Genomic DNA, 8,840 nt, shown 5'->3' on the forward strand with positions numbered 1-8,840 from the left:
TCTATCTATCTATCTATCTATCTATCTATCTATCTATCTATATTTCTTTCTGTCTGTCTGTCTGTCTGTCTGTCTGTCTGTCTGTCTGTCTGTCTGTTTGACTGTCTGTCAATGTGTCTGTCTGTCTGTCTGTCTGTCTGTCTGTCTGTCTGTCTGTCTGTCTGTCTGTCTGTCTATCTCTCTGTCTGTCTGTCTGTCCGTCTGTCTGTCTATCTGTCTGTCTGTGTCTGTCCGTCTGTCTATCTATCTATCTATCTATCTGTCTGTCTGTCTGTCTGTCTGTCTGTCTGTCTGTCTATTTATCTCTGTCTGTATGTCTATCTATCTATCTATCTATCTATCTATCTATCTATCTATCTATCTATCTATCTATCTATCTATCTATCTATCTATCTATCTATCTATCTATCTATCTATCTATCTGTCTGTCTGTCTGTCTGTCTGTCTGTCTGTCTGTCTGTCTGTCTGTCTGTCTGTCTGTCTGTCTATCTATCTATCTATCTATCTATCTATCTATCTATCTATCTATCTATCTATCTATCTATCTATCTATCTATCTATCTGTCTGTCTGTCTGTCTGTCTGTCTGTCTGTCTGTCTGTCTGTCTGTCTGTCTGTCTGTCTGTCTGTCTGTCTGTCTGTCTATCTATCTATCTATCTATCTATCTATCTATCTATCAGTTTGTCTGTCTGTCTGTCTGTCTGTCTGTCTGTCTGTCTGTCTGTCTATCTATCTGTCTGTCTGTCTGTCTGTCTCTATATATCTATCTGTCTGTCTGTATGTCTGTCTGTGTCTGTCCGTCTATCTATCTATCTATCTATCTATCTATCTATCTATCTATCTATCTATCTATCTATCTATCTATCTATCTATCTATCTATCTATCTATCTATCTATCTATCTATCTATCTATCTATCTATCTATCTCTCTGTCTGTCTGTCTGTCTGTCTGTCTGTCTGTCTGTCTGTCTGTCTGTTTGTTTGTCTATTTATCTCTGTCTATCTATCTATCTATCTATCTATCTATCTATCTATCTATCTATCTATCTATCTATCTATCTATCTATCTATCTATCTATCTATCTATCTATCTATCTATCTATCTATCTCTCCATCAGTTTGTCTGTCTGTCTGTCTGTTTGACTGTCTGTCAATGTGTCTGTCTGTCTGTCTGTCTGTCTGTCTGTCTGTCTGTCTGTCTGTCTGTCTGTCTGTCTATTTATCTCTGTCTATCTATCTGTCTGTCTATCTCTATCTATCTATCTGTGTCTGTCCGTCTGTCTGTCTATCGATCTATCTATCATTCTGTCTGTCTGTCTATCTACCTATCTATGTCTGTCTGTCTGTCTGTCTGTCTGTCTGTTTGACTGTCTGTCAATGTGTCTGTCTGTCTGTCTGTCTGTCTGTCTGTCTGTCTGTCTGTCTGTCTGTCTGTCTGTCTGTCTATTTATCTCTGTCTGTATGTCTATCTATCTATCTATCTATCTATCTATCTATCTATCTATCTATCTATCTATCTATCTATCTATCTATCTATCTATCTATCTATCTATGTCTGTCTGTCTCTACCTATCTGTCTGTCTGTGTCTGTCCGTCTGTCTGTCTATCTATCTCTCTGTCTGTCTATCTATCTATCTATCTATCTATCTATCTATCTATCTATCTATCTATCTATCTATCTATCTATCTATCTATCTATCTATCTATCTATCTGTCTGTCTGTCTGTCTGTCTGTCTGCATATTTATCTCTGTCTGTCTGTCTGTCTATCTATCTATCTATCTATCTATCTATCTATCTATCTATCTATCTATCTATCTATCTATCTATCTATCTATCTATCTATCTGTCTGTCTGTCTGTCTGTCTGTCTGTCTGTCTGTCTGTCTGTCTGTCTGTGTCTGTCCGTCTATCTATCTATCTATATATCTATCTATCTATCTATCTATCTATCTATCTATCTATCTATCTATCTATCTATCTATCTATCTATCTATCTATCTATCTATCTATCTATCTATCTATCTATCTATCAGTTTGTCTATCTATCTATCTATCTATCTATCTATCTATCTATCTATCTATCTATCTATCTATCTATCTATCTATCTATCTATCTATCTATCTATCTATCTATGTCTGTCTGTCTGTCTGTCTCTACCTATCTGTCTGTCTGTGTCTGTCCGTCTGTCTGTCTATCTATCTCTCTGTCTGTCTGTCCGTCTGTCTGTCTGTCTATCTGTCTGTCTGTGTCTGTCCGTCTGTCTATCTATCTATCTATCTATCTATCTATCTATCTATCTATCTATCTATCTATCTATCTATCTATCTATCTATCTATCTATCTATCTATCTATCTATCTGTCAGTTTATCTATCTATCTATCTATCTATCTATCTATCTATCTATCTATCTATCTATCTATCTATCTATCTATCTATCTATCTATCTATCAGTTTGTCTGTCTGTCTGTCTGTCTGTCTGTCTGTCTATCTATCTATCTATCTATCTATCTATCTATCTATCTATCTATCTATCTATCTATCTATCTATCTATCTATCTATCTATCTATCTATCTATCTATCTATCTATCTATCTGTCTGTCTGTCTGTCTGTCTGTCTCTATATATCTATCTGTCTGTCTGTATGTATGTCTGTGTCTGTCCGTCTATCTATCTATCTATCTATCTATCTATCTATCTATCTATCTATCTATCTATCTATCTATCTATCTATCTATCTATCTATCTATCTATCTATCTATCTATCTATATTTCTTTCTGTCTGTCTGTCTGTCTGTCTGTCTGTCTGTCTGTCTGTCTGTCTGTCTGTCTGTCTGTCTGTCTGTTTGACTGTCTGTCAATGTGTCTGTCTGTCTGTCTGTCTGTCTGTCTGTCTGTCTGTCTGTCTATCTCTCTGTCTGTCTGTCTGTCCGTCTGTCTGTCTATCTGTCTGTCTGTGTCTGTCCGTCTGTCTATCTATCTATCTATCTATCTATCTGTCTGTCTGTCTGTCTGTCTGTCTGTCTGTCTGTCTGTCTATTTATCTCTGTCTGTATGTCTATCTATCTATCTATCTATCTATCTATCTATCTATCTATCTATCTATCTATCTGTCTGTCTGTCTGTCTGTCTGTCTGTCTGTCTGTCTGTCTGTCTGTCTGTCTGTCTGTCTGTCTGTCTGTCTATCTATCTATCTATCTATCTATCTATCTATCTATCTATCTATCTATCTATCTATCTATCTATCTATCTATCTATCTATCTATCTGTCTGTCTGTCTGTCTGTCTGTCTGTCTGCATATTTATCTCTGTCTGTCTGTCTGTCTGTCTATCTATCTATCTATCTATCTATCTATCTATCTATCTATCTATCTATCTGTCTATCTGTCTGTCTGTCTGTCTGTCTGTCTGTCTGTCTGTCTGTCTGTCTGTCTGTCTGTCTGTCTGTCTGTCTATCTATCTATCTATCTATCTATCTATCTATCTATCTATCTATCTATCTATCTATCTATCTATCTATCTATCTATCTGTCTGTCTGTCTGTCTGTCTGTCTGTCTGTCTGTCTGTGTCTGTCCGTCTATCTATCTATCTATCTATCTATCTATCTATCTATCTATCTATCTATCTATCTATCTATCTATCTATCTATCTATCTATCTATCTATGTCTGTCTGTCTGTCTGTCTCTACCTATCTGTCTGTCTGTGTCTGTCCGTCTGTCTGTCTATCTATCTCTCTGTCTGTCTATCTATCTATCTATCTATCTATCTATCTATCTATCTATCTATCTATCTATCTATCTATCTATCTATGTCTGTCTGTCTGTCTGTCTGTCTGTCTGTCTCTATCTATCTGTCTGTCTGTGTCTGTCCGTCTGTCTGTCTGTCTGTCCGTCTGTCTGTCTATCTGTCTGTCTGTGTCTGTCCGTCTGTCCGTCTGTCTGTCTATCTATCTATCTATCTATCTATCTATCTATCTATCTATCTATCTATCTATCTATCTATCTATCTATCTATCTATCTATCTATCTATCTATCTATCTATCTATCAGTTTGTCTGTCTGTCTGTCTGTCTGTCTGTCTGTCTGTCTGTCTGTCTGTCTGTCTGTCTGTCTATCTATCTATCTATCTATCTATCTATCTATCTATCTATCTATCTATCTATCTATCTATCTATCTATCTATCTATCTATCTATCTATCTATCAGTTTGTCTGTCTGTCTGTCTGTCTGTCTGTCTGTCTGTCTATCTATCTGTCTGTCTGTCTGTCTGTCTCTATATATCTATCTGTCTGTCTGTATGTCTGTCTGTGTCTGTCCGTCTATCTATCTATCTATCTATCTATCTATCTATCTATCTATCTATCTATCTATCTATCTATCTATCTATCTATCTATCTATCTATCTATCTATCTATCTATCTATCTATATTTCTTTCTGTCTGTCTGTCTGTCTGTCTGTCTGTCTGTCTGTCTGTCTGTTTGACTGTCTGTCAATGTGTCTGTCTGTCTGTCTGTCTGTCTGTCTGTCTGTCTGTCTGTCTGTCTGTCTATCTCTCTGTCTGTCTGTCTGTCCGTCTGTCTGTCTATCTGTCTGTCTGTGTCTGTCCGTCTGTCTGTCTATCTATCTATCTATCTATCTATCTATCTATCTATCTATCTATCTATCTATCTATCTATCTATCTATCTATCTATCTCTCTGTCTGTCTGTCTGTCTGTCTGTCTGTCTGTCTGTCTGTCTGTCTGTCTGTCTGTCTGTCTGTCTGTCTGTTTGTTTGTCTATTTATCTCTGTCTAACTATCTATCTATCTATCTATCTATCTATCTATCTATCTATCTATCTATCTATCTATCTATCTATCTATCTATCTATCTATCTATCTATCTATCTATCAGTTTGTCTGTCTGTCTGTCTGTCTGTCTGTCTGTCTGTCTGTCCGTCTGTCTGACTGTCTGTCTATCTATCTATCTATCTATCTATCTATCTATCTATCTATCTATCTATCTATCTATCTATCTATCTATCTATCTATCTATCTATATTTCTTTCTGTCTGTCTGTCTGTCTGTCTGTCTGTCTGTCTGTCTGTCTGTCTGTCTGTCTGTCTGTCTGTCTGTCTGTCTGTTTGACTGTCTGTCAATGTGTCTGTCTGTCTGTCTGTCTGTCTGTCTGTCTGTCTGTCTGTCTGTCTATCTCTCTGTCTGTCTGTCTGTCCGTCTGTCTGTCTATCTGTCTGTCTGTGTCTGTCCGTCTATCTATCTATCTGTCTGTCTGTCTGTCTGTCTGTCTGTCTGTCTGTCTATTTATCTCTGTCTGTATGTCTATCTATCTATCTATCTATCTATCTATCTATCTATCTATCTATCTATCTATCTGTCTGTCTGTCTGTCTGTCTGTCTGTCTGTCTGTCTGTCTGTCTGTCTGTCTGTCTGTCTGTCTGTCTGTCTGTCTGTCTATCTATCTATCTATCTATCTATCTATCTATCTATCTATCTATCTATCTATCTATCTATCTATCTATCTATCTATCTGTCTGTCTGTCTGTCTGTCTGTCTGTCTGCATATTTATCTCTGTCTGTCTGTCTGTCTGTCTATCTATCTATCTATCTATCTATCTATCTATCTATCTATCTGTCTATCTGTCTGTCTGTCTGTCTGTCTGTCTGTCTGTCTGTCTGTCTGTCTGTCTGTCTATCTATCTATCTATCTATCTATCTATCTATCTATCTATCTATCTATCTATCTATCTATCTATCTATCTGTCTGTCTGTCTGTCTGTCTGTCTGTCTGTCTGTGTCTGTCCGTCTATCTATCTATCTATCTATCTATCTATCTATCTATCTATCTATCTATCTATCTATCTATCTATCTATCTATCTATGTCTGTCTGTCTGTCTGTCTCTACCTATCTGTCTGTCTGTGTCTGTCCGTCTGTCTGTCTATCTATCTCTCTGTCTGTCTATCTATCTATCTATCTATCTATCTATCTATCTATCTATCTATCTATCTATCTATCTATCTATCTATCTATCTATCTATCTATCTATCTATGTCTGTCTGTCTGTCTGTCTGTCTGTCTCTATCTATCTGTCTGTCTGTGTCTGTCCGTCTGTCTGTCTGTCTGTCCGTCTGTCTGTCTATCTGTCTGTCTGTGTCTGTCCGTCTGTCCGTCTGTCTGTCTATCTATCTATCTATCTATCTATCTATCTATCTATCTATCTATCTATCTATCTATCTATCTATCTATCTATCTATCTATCTATCTATCAGTTTGTCTGTCTGTCTGTCTGTCTGTCTGTCTGTCTGTCTGTCTGTCTGTCTATCTATCTATCTATCTATCTATCTATCTATCTATCTATCTATCTATCTATCTATCTATCTATCTATCTATCTATCTATCTATCAGTTTGTCTGTCTGTCTGTCTGTCTGTCTGTCTGTCTGTCTATCTATCTGTCTGTCTGTCTGTCTGTCTGTCTCTATATATCTATCTGTCTGTCTGTATGTCTGTCTGTGTCTGTCCGTCTATCTATCTATCTATCTATCTATCTATCTATCTATCTATCTATCTATCTATCTATCTATCTATCTATCTATCTATCTATCTATCTATCTATCTATCTATCTATATATCTATCTATATTTCTTTCTGTCTGTCTGTCTGTCTGTCTGTCTGTCTGTCTGTCTGTCTGTCTGTCTGTTTGACTGTCTGTCAATGTGTCTGTCTGTCTGTCTGTCTGTCTGTCTGTCTGTCTGTCTGTCTGTCTGTCTGTCTATCTCTCTGTCTGTCTGTCTGTCCGTCTGTCTGTCTATCTGTCTGTCTGTGTCTATCTATCTATCTATCTATCTATCTATCTATCTATCTATCTATCTATCTATCTATCTATCTATCTATCTATCTATCTATCTCTCTGTCTGTCTGTCTGTCTGTCTGTCTGTCTGTCTGTCTGTCTGTCTGTCTGTCTGTCTGTCTGTCTGTCTGTCTGTCTGTTTGTTTGTCTATTTATCTCTGTCTAACTATCTATCTATCTATCTATCTATCTATCTATCTATCTATCTATCTATCTATCTATCTATCTATCTATCAGTTTGTCTGTCTGTCTGTCTGTCTGTCTGTCTGTCTGTCTGTCTGTCCGTCTGTCTGACTGTCTGTCTATCTATCTATCTATCTATCTATCTATCTATCTATCTATCTATCTATCTATCTATCTATCTATCTATCTATCTATCTATCTATCTATCTATCTATCTATCTATCTATCTCTCTGTCTGTCTGTCTGTCTGTCTGTCTGTCTGTCTGTCTGTCTGTCTGTCTGTTTGTTTGTCTATTTATCTCTGTCTATCTATCTATCTATCTATCTATCTATCTATCTATCTATCTATCTATCTATCTATCTATCTATCTATCTATCTATCTATCTATCTATCTATCTATCTATCTATCTCTCCATCAGTTTGTCTGTCTGTCTGTCTGTTTGACTGTCTGTCAATGTGTCTGTCTGTCTGTCTGTCTGTCTGTCTGTCTGTCTGTCTGTCTGTCTGTCTGTCTGTCTGTCTATTTATCTCTGTCTATCTATCTGTCTGTCTATCTCTATCTATCTATCTGTGTCTGTCCGTCTGTCTGTCTATCGATCTATCTATCATTCTGTCTGTCTGTCTATCTACCTATCTATGTCTGTCTGTCTGTCTGTCTGTCTGTCTGTTTGACTGTCTGTCAATGTGTCTGTCTGTCTGTCTGTCTGTCTGTCTGTCTGTCTGTCTGTCTGTCTGTCTGTCTGTCTGTCTATTTATCTCTGTCTGTATGTCTATCTATCTATCTATCTATCTATCTATCTATCTATCTATCTATCTATCTATCTATCTATCTATCTATCTATCTATCTATCTATCTATCTATCTATGTCTGTCTGTCTCTACCTATCTGTCTGTCTGTGTCTGTCCGTCTGTCTGTCTATCTATCTCTCTGTCTGTCTATCTATCTATCTATCTATCTATCTATCTATCTATCTATCTATCTATCTATCTATCTATCTATCTATCTATCTATCTATCTATCTATCTATCTATCTGTCTGTCTGTCTGTCTGTCTGCATATTTATCTCTGTCTGTCTGTCTGTCTATCTATCTATCTATCTATCTATCTATCTATCTATCTATCTATCTATCTATCTATCTATCTATCTATCTATCTATCTATCTATCTATCTATCTATCTATCTATCTATCTGTCTGTCTGTCTGTCTGTCTGTCTGTCTGTCTGTCTGTCTGTCTGTGTCTGTCCGTCTATCTATCTATCTATCTATCTATCTATCTATCTATCTATCTATCTATCTATCTATCTATCTATCTATCTATCTATCTATCTATCTATCTATCTATCTATCTATCAGTTTGTCTATCTATCTATCTATCTATCTATCTATCTATCTATCTATCTATCTATCTATCTATCTATCTATCTATGTCTGTCTCTACCTATCTGTCTGTCTGTGTCTGTCCGTCTGTCTGTCTATCTATCTCTCTGTCTGTCTGTCCGTCTGTCTGTCTGTCTATCTGTCTGTCTGTGTCTGTCCGTCTGTCTATCTATCTATCTATCTATCTATCTATCTATCTATCTATCTATCTATCTATCTATCTATCTATCTATCTATCTATCTATCTATCTATCTATCTATCTATCTATCTATCAGTTTATCTATCTATCTATCTATCTATCTATCTATCTATCTATCTATCTATCTATCTATCTATCTATCTATCTATCTATCAGTTTATCTATCTATCTATCTATCTATCTATCTATCTATCTATCTATCTATCTATCTATCTATCTATCTATCTA

This window comes from Lampris incognitus, chromosome 3 (genome assembly GCF_029633865.1).
Source record: "Lampris incognitus isolate fLamInc1 chromosome 3, fLamInc1.hap2, whole genome shotgun sequence".
Taxonomy (NCBI): domain Eukaryota; kingdom Metazoa; phylum Chordata; class Actinopteri; order Lampriformes; family Lampridae; genus Lampris; species Lampris incognitus.